The sequence below is a fragment of the Harpia harpyja genome, chromosome 5 (genome assembly GCF_026419915.1).
Source record: "Harpia harpyja isolate bHarHar1 chromosome 5, bHarHar1 primary haplotype, whole genome shotgun sequence".
NCBI classification, from domain to species: Eukaryota; Metazoa; Chordata; class Aves; order Accipitriformes; family Accipitridae; genus Harpia; species Harpia harpyja.
In genome coordinates this window covers 26,874,803-26,887,947 of record NC_068944.1, presented here as the reverse complement: position 1 = coordinate 26,887,947, position 13,145 = coordinate 26,874,803, and the positions used below count along the sequence as shown (strand labels likewise).

The 13,145-nt window shown below is 37.5% G+C and overlaps 1 protein-coding gene across 3 annotated transcripts in view; it reads right to left on the bottom strand.

Annotated features, from left to right (window-relative positions):
• GREB1L (GREB1 like retinoic acid receptor coactivator) overlaps positions 1-13,145 on the bottom strand; it is a 145,202-nt gene that overhangs the window by 68,192 nt on the left and 63,865 nt on the right. The gene's annotated exons all lie outside the window — the stretch shown is intronic.

Below are 13,145 nucleotides of genomic sequence, written 5' to 3'. Positions count from 1 at the left end.
TCTGGTAGACTGTATCTTCTTGTTTCGATAACAGCTTTTAGCACATTTCTAACACTCTGCTTTGTGTCTTCTGCATACATAGCCTCTCAACAGCCTCAAGAATCTGCCTGGTGTAGAATTTAATGGAGGGTAGATAAAATCTTTATTATTGTCTTTTTTAGGATTTTCAGAGTAGGCTACAGAAGGGTGTGTAACACAGAAAATTAAAAACATCAAGTTTGGCTTCATCACTAGTTATCTAACAGTGTGTTCACATTATCTTACTTGTCAGTATGCCACCATTTGCAGAGAAACAATACAAAGAGCCAGCCAATAACTTGAATTTTTGCTCTTGCTAATATTAATTGAAATTATGTAGAAGGTCAGTTCTCTGTCTTTTCAGGGTCTTCAACTCTTGTCTTCAGTGTAACACTATGATTTACATGTACTCTGATCCATATAATTCAAATGATCTAATCATACTCTTACAACAAAAGATGTAAGTAAAAAAAAAAAGAGAGAAATATCCAAACCATACACAGCAAATGCTGTGAAATATTTTTATTTTAAATTGGGCTTTATACTAGTATAGTGGTAACAATCATTTAAATATCTGCTTTGACAAGTAATATTTATGTTTATATCAATGATGAATTTATGAACTTCATGAAATACTCAAGCACAACCAGACCTGTAGATCATTACTTCTCCTTGGGTGACATTATACAGCCCATAGACTGTTATATTTGTGCCCCAGCATTAGGATACAGACTCTCAAATGTAAACATTTAGTAGGATGGCCATGGAAGGTTTTACAATGAGCTAAGGGAGACTCATTGAAACATGAAATTTTCCACTTTGCTGGATCATTATACTATATAACATTTCCTCCAAAGAAACAGCAATCTAACATTTTCCAATATTCTGAATACAAGACTGCATTTTCGGAGAATTTTATTTCAACAGAGATAACTTTTCCCCAATTAAATCAATAGATAGAAAAGTACAAAACCTTATAATGTTATCTTTGTACTTCCCTTCAGTAGGTGTCACCTAGCCCTATGACCAGGAAGAGACCTTGGCCAGAAAGGTAAGTTGGCATTTAGAAAACCTACTGCTTTATCACTGGGTTGCTCAAGGTCCTCAAGGCTACCTGTAAAAGGGCAATAATGATGACAGCCACTTAGAGCAGCATTTGAGATCTGCTGGTATAGACAAATATCTAAGAGCTAAACATTATTATACTACTGGAATCGATAGGCATGAAGCTTATCTAATTACTCACCTCCAACCTGGGAGAGAGGGTCAGTTCCCTGTTCAGTCAGAGACTTCATACAACTTTGGGGAAAAAAAAATTCCACACCTCTGACTTAGACTGGCTTTTAATAAATTCTGGGGCAACAGCATTTTCCTAGCCCAACCAGAGACAATATAAACACAATTTCTTAACATGATGCATTCAGGTATTGCAGCAATAAAATACTTAGGACAAATAGATTCTCTTTTTAATTCTGTAAGTTTTCATTAAATTTGGAAATGGCAGGGAGTGTGTACAAACACACAACTACAAAGTGAGTCAGGGAAAAAGTTACACTGAAGTTGGATTAAGGTTGCAGTACACTAAATCCTGTCAGGTGCCTTTGAACAAAGAATTGATGAAAAACAGCTAAGTGACTGAAATCCTGGTTTTACTGAAATCAGCGATGATATTTCCATAAACATCAGTGAAACCATGACAAACTACTATATCATTAAATTGCATACCATAAAATTTCATTTCTGTGCTATGGAATTTTAAGTCAGGTACGATGTGCTTAAGGTAGGATTTCAGGAATGTATTCAAATGAAAAGACTTCAGTTAAAATATAATAATAAAAATGAATCAATCTTTAAGAATCAGAAAATTTGCAATTCCCACAGCACATCATCTGCCTGAAGTCTGTTCATTCCCGCATTTTCTACAATCTATATGTTGTATACAATCTATGCCAACTATTTTCATTTTGATGGGAAACTCTTAATAAAATACAGTACACACACAGCAAAAATGCTGGTGAGTCAAGGCTATTTAATTTGTCTCCCTGGCATCTCTACAAAGACACTTGCCTGTGGATGGCGATTGCTGCGGACCTACCTGAGAAAGTTGTCAATTTTACCAGAGGACATTTCTAGCTTGCCAAGAGAAAACAAGATTGCAACTGGAAATGCCAAGTAAGGGAAAGCTTAGGTACTGCAACTTGTGTAAGCACTGGTCTCTGCAGCATGGAAGTGGAGCAGGAGGAAGGCTTGTCGGGGATGCGCTTGTGCAAGACAGGGCAGGCGGAGGTACCAGAGGGCAGAGTGGCCAGGGGTCCTGCTGGGCTGCAGCGGGGGAAGCTAGGAGCCCTGGACACCAGCGCCAGGGAGCCAGTCCTGGGCAGCTGATTTCCTAACACCGCCCGAGGCCATTAGAGCAGCTGGGCCTCATTTGGAGTGCAAGGGAGCTGAGGGGGAAGAGCAAGGGCGGGAGGAGCAGGAGGCTCCCACTCTGCAGGGGAGAGGAGCTGGCGAGACCCTCCAACCGTGAGCTGCAGGCTGGTTTGGGTTGTGCCATCCATCCTGATCCAGCCTGCCCAAAAGCCAGGAGCACAATTCAAGGTATTAATGCCTTAGCATTTCTGCTTTTGATTCTACCCCTGAACACCCGGTGCAAATAGGAAGCTCTTCGTTTTCCTCCTCCCAGTGTAAATGGGAGGCAGCTCACAGTGAGCACACCACAGCAGCAGCAGAGGAGGCAGCACGAGCATAACGTGCTTTAAACGTGCTCGTGCGTGCAGAGGCGGGTTGAGGAGGCAGCAAAGAGTCTGGAGGAAAACTAAATTGGTGGAATTTTAAAGGAAGAAAAAAAGAAGAAAAAAAATTTCTGTTATTAAGATATGTACCTGCCATATCTGCATTTAAATATGACCAAAACCAATGATTTAATGTAACTAAATTAATGCTTGTTAAAAAAAGTTACCCCAATAATACATCTGTCCTACATTCCTGTATGAGGCCATTTGTTAAAAAGAAAACAAGCAAACAAAAAAATCCCTGTTGCTTTCTAGAGTGAAATTAAGACAAGTTTTCCCTAAAATTCTGCACATCTGATGTAGTGGCAATGAGCTCGGGGAGGTGTGGGAAAGACGGTCCCAGGTTGAGTGCAGTTGAGACTATCTGACACGGTGTCCAAGAGAAAATGGAGCTGGACTTGACTGACGAGCTCTTCCCAGATCTCACACGCCTGTTTTTCTCCTGTCAACACTGATATATCAGTGCTCACCCTCATACCCTCTGTCCTATATCCAGCCAGCCATACTGCACCAAACTATGCCAGAGCCTACTTGGGTGCACTGAGAATTTTCTAATGGGCAGGAAGTTTGATTTGGGGGTAAATAATTCTTTCCATATCTATATGCATACTAATTGCAGCTAGCTCAGCACAAAGCTGGTTAGATTCCCAGCGACAAGCAATTTGCACATCTGTAATACAGTATTCCAACCCTCACCTTTCCTTTTACCTGCACCACTGGACACCAGTATAATTCCTAAGTTGCCTACTTCTCTTAGCAACCTTTTGAGCTCTGTTTTGGATTGGACTCTGCAGAGCTGGAAGGCAGCCCTCACATCTCAGTCTGGGTCCTTACAAAGACATATGAACAAGGCAATCATGAAATTCCACTAACCTGACCACAAGTGAAGAAGTATTAATGCTATAGGTTTTAATAAAAAATTAAATATGGGCATTCATTATGGAAAGCAAAACTACAATTACTGGGAGCTTCCATCAAAGCAGACAGAAGTAATAAAAGCAAAATTTCAAAGATGATTGATCTTAGCACCGCATCACTTAAATGTGTGGTGAAGGACCCAGGGAAATTCTGATCACTCTTTCAACCCTAGGAGCTTGAACTTATAAGAAAGTCTTGTCAATTCAAGCAAATAATCTTGTCCCATGCGGTCATCCAGGTTTCAAAAGATCTGTGCAGAAACATGACACTGGATGTTCAAGAAGAACCAGAGCCCAGGTCCAGCAGACTTGCAGTGTGTAAGTACAGTAAACACTACCCACTTTTACTTAGAAAAATAGGTGACTATGGTCCTTCACATACCAGAAAAAGAAAGTAACCTCTGGAAAAGTGGGTTGTTACCCCACAGCTCTTGGGAGCTGCAACTGCACATTGAGTTGAAGGCTCTGCTAGTAAAAATATAATCAAATCATTCAGTACACCAGATACCACATATTTGGCCTCCAGGTGGGTCATGACCCCAGAGACTTTAAAGGAGAGGAACTGAACTGGAGGATGAGGGAGGGGGTGAGTGTTGTTGTTATGGCTTAAAGCAATTTCACAATTACCTGATAGTGAATGATGAATCTGATGCAAACACCCTCCATTAAGTCAGCTCTATCAAGTCCTTACTTTGTGTTTAACCTAATGATGTAATTGTGTTCTCCAAAACACATAATCTGGCTTCTGATCTGGCCTAACCCCACAGGAAAGTTTCTCTTCAAAGGAAAAGAAAGCAAGTTCCTTCACAAAGGCACTGCCAGGCCCAGCACAGCTTCTGTATCTCAAAGGGTTATCTTAGGCAGAGAGACCAGGCGTCTATTTATGCTGTAGAATTGTTTGGGAACTGGTTGTTTCAAGTACAGCTAGCATTTTCTATTATTTACGTCATTCTAATTGATGTTCTGGGAGTAGTATTTTTTTCCCATTAGAGCGTCATCAGGATGTATCATGAACATGCATACAGCAGAAAGGATGACTGTTAATAACGACAATAACAAATATATACGCTAATTAAAAGTGTAGACTTCGAAGTCAAAAGTATATATCCAGCATTAACCGTAGTATTTAGTGGGGAAAGACTTATGTGTGAGTCAATACAAGAGTGCAAGGCGGAGTAGTCTCATTAACAGATCCCTTATCTCATAAGCTTTGTAAGATCCCTTTTTCCCCCCCCAGTCCTTTTAAGATCCTGAGATTCTCTGCTTTTCTCTTGGTTACGGATATTCAAACTCAACTGTAACAGAGTTTACAATCTTATGTAGCAAGTGATAGATAAATAATCCATTCACAAAGTCTTTCAGGAAAAATGAATGACTAGTTTGTATTGACTCTGTTTACAGTGGAGTTCCTTTCATTTTTATTTTTCATTTTATTTTGAAGAAAATTTTGATAGCATCCAATACCATTTAGAATCTAGTCTTTCAGGATGACATTGCCACTACTGTGTCAGAGGAATGGGAAAGCTCAAGAATGCCTATTTTTTCCTGACAAGGTTCTTCCTCTTATTGCTCAATTAATAGTATCTGTACTTAGAGTATTGCATCAGATTACCTGGGATTTGGATAATTCCTTGGACAGAGACAGACAAGTGGATACACAATAGAGCTACATGCGGGATGGTGGAACAGGGCAGCTGTTCCCCCACAACACGAAGCAGAAAGCAAATCACAGTTGGTGCTAATATGGAGGCTGCTATGCCCTTATTGCCCCATGCCTTCCAGCCCAAGACTATACCCACAGTCTTCAGGCACAGTTCACAAAACAATAAACATACTAAAGGTAAATTTATCCTGAATTCAGGGTGGTGTTAGTAAGTTGAACTTTGATGCATGCAGCTGTCAACTTCAAATCACCCCCAAATACTGCAAAAATTAAGTCTGAATTATATTTTTAAAAATTCAGTGATTTGGGAGTTTTCAGCTTCACAGTATAAACCAGCAGTGATGTAACACTGAGACCAAAAAAGGAAAACCACCAAGAAAAATAAAATGAAACTCAGTCTCATCTCTTTTACTTAAAATTTGAAATGTCTCTTTAGTTCCTTTTAACAGTATTATTTACTGAGCTGTACACATAAAGAGGAGTTTACAACTGCAATCAAACAGAATATATTGTGAGGTGCAATGTTACAGAAGTCACTGCAAGTTAAGCTCAAGTTTTACAAAATGGTAGTTCAGCAGCTTTAACTTAGGAGTTCAGCACTTGTTTATTGCCTAACATCCCACATTTTCCTTCATCTTTCAAATGTTCTAATAAAACTCTCCCAGAATCTGTAGATGCAATCTTTTGTAAATCTGAAGTTTTAAAACACTATTTTTGAGTTAAGTCTGTGTAGTTAGAATCAAACTACGTAAACCCAACAACGGTCCGTTCTTATCCCCAAACTGGAGCTAGAAGTCATTTCACGTGATTTCTGCATGTGAAGCTTTGTGACAAGAACTGTACAGACGTTGCACTGGCTTTACATTTCTCCAGGTTATGGCTCCCACTCCAAAAAGAAATGTTGCATTCCAGGAAGGCTGAACTCTTACAGCACAGCAAGAGGAAAACTGGTGCAGTCAGTGCACTGGGGATGTTCAACACATTCCTCTAGTGAGGACTAGGATGATTTAAGGATTAAGCATGTGCCAAACTTCATTTGATGCCATTTCCTCAGTAAGCAGATGCAACAAGCAGATGAAAGAAAACATCTGACCTCACTACTTAATTTACATTAACTCACCTACAATGATTACACAATGTGCAAAAATTATGGAGGACTAGTTTCCGTGAATAAATGATGCTATGCTAGAAGCATTTAAAGCAATATATGCCTACCCGAATATGGAAAACTACACGAAAAAGCAATATAAAGAGACTGGAACATTAATGGAGCAAAACTGTAGCTGATACCATTTGGTGGGGTAGTTGGAAACAAGGAACATCTTTTGACCACTGTTGTAAATGCACAGCTTGTTTTCATGGGCAAAGACTGTTTTATGCATGCAAATGCTCACATACAAATAGGCACTATATATTCTGTCACCAGTTGCATGCACCCATACACTTTTACTGCCTCTTTTACACTCTCATCCACCCACACACGTCTGTTCACACAACCCTACCCTCCCCACCATGCTTTTGCAAATATACCATTTCCCTCATTATTCCTCCTCTGCCTTCCTATTGTGCAAAAAGGAACTTAATTAGAAAACATAAATAAACCATATTTTGTGTTTATAATATTAAAAAAATATATATATCCTTTTTAGTCTTCTCCCATTGCATCCCCTGGTGTTTCATGGAAAGGTTGATGATACAGGGTTGTGGACAACGACAGGAAGTCAGATGACAACAAATTTGACCATAAGGGCTATAAAAGAGTAGAAGAGTTCATAAAAATTCAGTTGCCAGTAATACAAAAAGAAATGCTTTGTAGTATATAACCAAGAATGAGAAGATTATATAGTGGAGTACAAACCTTACATGAATAGGCCTATATCCTTCATGATATAGAAGCTTTCAGGAGTTAATTATGTCAGTTTAACCTATTCTGACTGCAAGGCTTTTAGAGCCCATTTAAATGATATGAAAGTAGCAGTTAAGTTACTGTGAAGGTTTTCTAGGGTTTTTAAAATTAATTTGTAGAAGATGGGGCAAATCCTTTTATGCTACTGGGATCTTTCACAATGTACACAGGGAATGGAACATTACTATGTACCTTCAACAGAAGGGGTACATTTTTCTTTCAACAGAAAAATCTTCAGGTAAAAAAAAAAAAAAAAAGGTTATCACCCTACAAACCTAGCTTCTAATTTTGAAGTTTTGGTAATGTTAAAAGACATCATTATTTTAAAAGCAGTATGCGCTCAACACTTGGATGCTCACACACTCATTGCAGAGGCAGCACAAATAAAATCACTAAGGAGCACTTTTGAAAATCTCAGCCTGCTTCCTTAAAACAACCATGCTCATACATAGCTTTCCCCATTTATGTTCTCTGCCCTAAATCAATAGGACCATTAACCACATTATTAATACCAGTGCAATACAACCAAATCAGTAATGGTGTTTAATCCCAGCTCTAGGATCAAGGCATATTTTTGCTGTGTAATTTTGATTTTGCAATTAGTTGCAGACATGAATTGCAATTTATTCTCCTAACAACTTAGAGTATTAGCAGTTGGGCAAGTTACATGTTTGAATCCTTTCAGCTACTACCACTAATAACACTGCAGATAAAACTAATGTAGTATCTAAGTAATTAATGTAATAACTATTTAAATAACTGTAAATGCATGTAGCATTTTGCTGCTTACTGAAAAGTTTTTCCAAGCCCAAATTTGTTCCCCAAATCATGCATTCAAAATCGGTACCTGTTCACAAACCTAACAGATTTTTATTGAAACTTTATTTTTATATACTTTTCATATACATAAGTGTACAGTCATTCACTGACAATACATATTCTGCTAGTAATACACAGACCTTTTTGTAAGTTATTAGCTAACAACTATATTTTGTAATTACTAATTAAAACAAACTATTCAGAACTATTAGAGACATAAAATGTATTTATGTAGTTTACAATAATTTACAATGTAAACTATCTTCTCAGATGCATCAGTTAATTAATTTAAAGCTGTGTTTTTAATGGAGATTTAATGTTTATTTCAATGGAACACTGTCTAATATTACACCATTTTTTAAAACCTGTATATGGACTTCTTTAATTTCCATGACTGGGAAGCTCAGTGAACAGTCTTATTACATCTTTCCAAATACAAAACACAAGTCCATGTTTGTCAACAATTTTAATGCTGATAACTATTCACTAATTGCTTACTTTCATGAATTATGTATTTTTTTCCCTGAGGGGTTGCTTCTGTCCTGAGAAAGCGAAAGGAAAAGTTACCAGTGTTTCAAAAGAGCCATATAATGACATAAAAAGGACCATTAATAATGGCATCTCAACTTGCACTGCTCATGAAAATGAAAGGGATGATGATCTATTAAGCATATGTAGTCTGGTTACGTAGAAGCTGAGCACTTCTACAATCCCAAGCATCCTTTGAATGCCTTATCAATAAAGTTTGTTATCAACTCCTCAACACAACTGACTAACAAAGACCACCATATGAAACTAATGATATTAATGTTGTTTCCAACCATTGAGTTTGCTCAACTTGTTTGTAATTCTTATTAATTTTTTTCCTGCACATCCGCTCTACGCCACTACTCATGATCTGCCTTCAGACCTCAATACTGCAAGTACATATTCACCTGCCTGGTGTTGTTTTATTGTCTTCAATAAGACTACAGAGTAGGACTGTGCACTATGGCTTAGCAAAACATGTATGTACATTATTGTAAATCCTTAGGCCGCTAGGCTGCAAAAATCTAAGTTTTAAACATTATAGCTTATGCTATTTATTTATTTTTTGTATGCACAAGCTACCATTTGTATAGGAACTTATGCATACACACTGCTTGACGTTTTTTAAGACTGCCAACCAAGTTGACACTATTTGATAGAAAAGCAGCATAAAAATTCACTACTAAGATACAGAAAATAGAAGCTAAAATGTAATCCACTCTGACACATCTCAACATCAGATTGTACAGTACAAGCATTAAACAGAAAAATCCTTAATAAAAATCATCATAGGTAACTACAACTGCAGTAAAAGTGTTTTTTCCCATGCTCTTTCCTTTTTTTTTTTCTCATTTGAAAGTGCTACTAAATAAGGGAGACAAAAGAATTTTTATTGCCAAGCAATATAAACTAATTGCTATTCATCTTGCAGAGATGTTACTTGTTCTGAAAATTCTGAATTCTAACAACACGTACTAACTGACACTACTAAAAAAATATCTTTCTAAGTAATAGACATAATGGTAATACAGATTACATTGGCTCTTAAAATTTTCCAAACAGAGATGGCCCAATTCTTCAGGAACATCCACTCAGTGTTTTCTTTTTCCACAGTATCCATCTTATCTGGTGCATGTTCTGGTTTGTGACAGCTGTAACAGACTAAAAATGAAGCACTGGAGTAGAACTTTGTAAACTTCAACCTTTCTTTTGCTGTAAGCAATCCTTTCCTTCCCTCCCCACCCCTCCCCCCCCAAATCTGGCAGAGTTGGAGATGTAGCATGGCAGTTCTTCAAATACGCAACCTGAAAGTAATTTCAGGGTTACCAACTCAAAAAAAGAGACAGTCTCTACAGCCAGAGCCTGTCTTTGACACTGTAAAAATGATAAGACACTGCACCCAAGAGCCTCACATGCAGCATTTCCCACATCTCCTTCATCTGTAAAGTGCATAATCCTGCCAAAAGCACCATCAAGTTTTGTTCCATTCCCTCTCCAGGAAGATTATTAAACAAATCCCTAACACAGATTTCTAGATTAAAAACTAAAATTAAATCAAGGAATAATAAAGAAAGTCTTAAGTAATCAAACTTGCCTTCACTAACACACTTGGATAGAAGAAGGTTAGGTGGGTTGTTGGTTCCTCACCTCCTCCAAAAAAATGACTGTTTTCCTCCCTAGAGCCCTGTCTGAAAACAAGGCAAGTCTGAAAGAGTGTTCTCCTTGTTTTTATGAGGCTTGGAAACCATAATCTCTAAAAAGTAACAACCAAAGGTGGAAACAAGCCCCTCTTCTTTTGCAGAGAGGTTGTGTCAAAATGTTTATCAAGTCTACCTCAGAGCACGTTCCTGCCCAGCTCTTTCGAAAATACCATTTTCAAATAGGTCAAAATTATCACATTTCTGCTCTTTTGAACTCAGGAATATGTTTTAGAAAGGAACAAACAAATCTTTTCTTATCTGAAGCTCCCATGCAGTCTCTAGATAGAGAGGCATATCTAACATCGTTCTTCTGCAGTCACTTTTAGCCCATGATGCAGAGACAAAAAAACCAGGAAAGCCAGCAGCTTTCACAGCCATTTCTGTGCAAAAAGCAATGCACTGAATGGACAAGAAAACACTGCATAGGTCAAAACCATAACAATCAGCTTAAAGCCACAAGTAATGTCAAGTTTAGTATCATTCGGACATTTTTTGCAACTTATCTGCTGCTGGGAAACAGTGTCTAAATTGCTCATAGAATTTCTATTTTAAAAAACCAATAAATTTCTTGTATGTAATTTCAGTGAAAATGAACTTCAGAGCGCTTTGTAGAGTTCTTCCTTTTCCTTTTACACGTGTTCGTCATGTGTCAAAGCTGACTCTGCTTTCTCCCCTCCCCAGAATACCACAAATTCTTCTGTAAAATAAACAAAGCTCTGTCCAGAATCTCTGAAAACACCAGAGGCAACCCCTGTTTGAGATCAAAGATGCACATCACTACTGGGCCTTCTGCAACATCCCAGATTTCAGTTAAGATGAAATTTGCAACAAACAGAGAATCGACAGAACAAAACTTTAACATCACATCCAGGGATATATCTACAAAGAAGAGCTTGGACACTCAAGCTACCTTTTCTAGATACTCAGGAATCCCAATTGGTATTTGTGGGAAAAAATATCCACAGATGGCATTTTTATAATGCCATTTAGGTCTGGCAAAGAAAAACCTTTCTAATGCTTTTATTTGTTCTGTGATGCAACTCATCACCCACTATGATAAATTGTGTATGGGGTCTTTACATCTTGGAAGAAGAAAAAATTATAATAAATTACATTATTTGTTGGAGACATTAGATGTGCTTTTCTACTTGTTTTTCTCCCAAAAGGAAAAGTCTTAATGACGTTTACAGGCTGAACTTAATTTACCTGCAATATAAACATGCTAGCAGAGGCAATCTTGATTCCCAAAGCTGCTATTATGGTTTAGTGAGTCAATAACACAGAAAATTCACAGGTTCTATGCATTCTTGAAGGCATACATATAAAACTTCCAGTAAATACTGACACTCAAGAAACTAGTGCTCATAATATTTTTCTGTGACTGCTGCCACAGTAGAATATAAATACTATGCATGAAATTCTCACTGTGGGCTAAAATCCGCTTGAAAAAAACCCCACCTCATAAATAAACACTTTATAGATACAAAACAATTTTCTCCAGTAGATGAGGAAAAAATCTTAATAATCCATATACTTCCATTTTACTTAGAGTAATTAAATTCTACGGTTACAAACAAAATGCACCATTATAGCTCAACTATGTATTTCTCTAAGTGGTTTTATTATACAGTTTATTTTATATAGCCCTTAATTTCATATAGATATATATGTAAAATGTGATATTTATTGTTTATAGGGATAAAGCTGAAAATAGACTCAAACAGACATCTCATTGAGTTCCTACAGCAAAAGCCAGTCCAATCTCATTGATAAATAAATCACCTTAATCCTTTCTTCATTTATTATTGCCTTATGGCAAAAGCATGAAGCTGAAGCCTAAAAAGTCAAAGTTAAGGCCTGACCTTCCATCTCTATCCTATCTGGCTGCTCCCTCGTCTCCCCTCAAACACACATGCTATCATTTCCTGATGAGTTTAAAAGGGGTTATCAGGAGAATTTCAAGACGTGTCAGTTTTGTAGCAACCTGAATGCTATACAAACATCTTCGGTGTTTAATAGGCAATTTGTATTTTAGTAGGTTTATCCATTTCCAACTTTATTTGTTTAAAGGTGCCTTAACCTTGACATAAATCAATGCTAAGCATCTGTATAGAGTACTTCTAAAGAGTTTAAAAATTAAGCTCTTCAGAGAGCTATATTTTGCAAGCATGTTTCTTTCAAAAAAACAAAAAATTGTCAACTTCTTTGCTCATTTTTTTCCCCTTGAAAATTATGCAATTTATTCTTTTTCACTCTTCTTACAGTGTTCTTTCAAAGATCATGGTGAAACACCGGGTTAGTCACTATAAAAACACCACCACCGCCGGCTCCCAAATATCTTCTTCTTCCTAATACAACAATGAGTGTTTGTGTAAGACAGTAGGGCCAAAGAGTCGGAGGCCCCGGATTGTGTCTTGCAGCAACCCCCCCCTTCTGAAGAAAAACAAAAAGCACTGAATCTTTTCTACCACATGCCTGGTCCTTCCCCCCCCACCTCTCTGGTGAAGACAGCCATTATTACATTTCCTTTCGGGTTATTTACAAGGTCTTGGCTCTGACATTGATTTCTTATCTGTTTCTATGACAAATGTTAAGTGTTAATAAGCTGCTGCTTTAAAGGAAGATAATGCTAAACAAATTACAGGAATTAATTACTCAAAACCCATTCTTTAGCGTTTTTTGTGAGCATTGGAACAAGAACAGCAAAAATTGCTCAAGACCAGAAAAAACCCGCATTTTTTTCAACCAGTTAATAAGTGTTAGCAGATTAAAAGAAGTTATAGTTTAAACTAGGCAGTATCC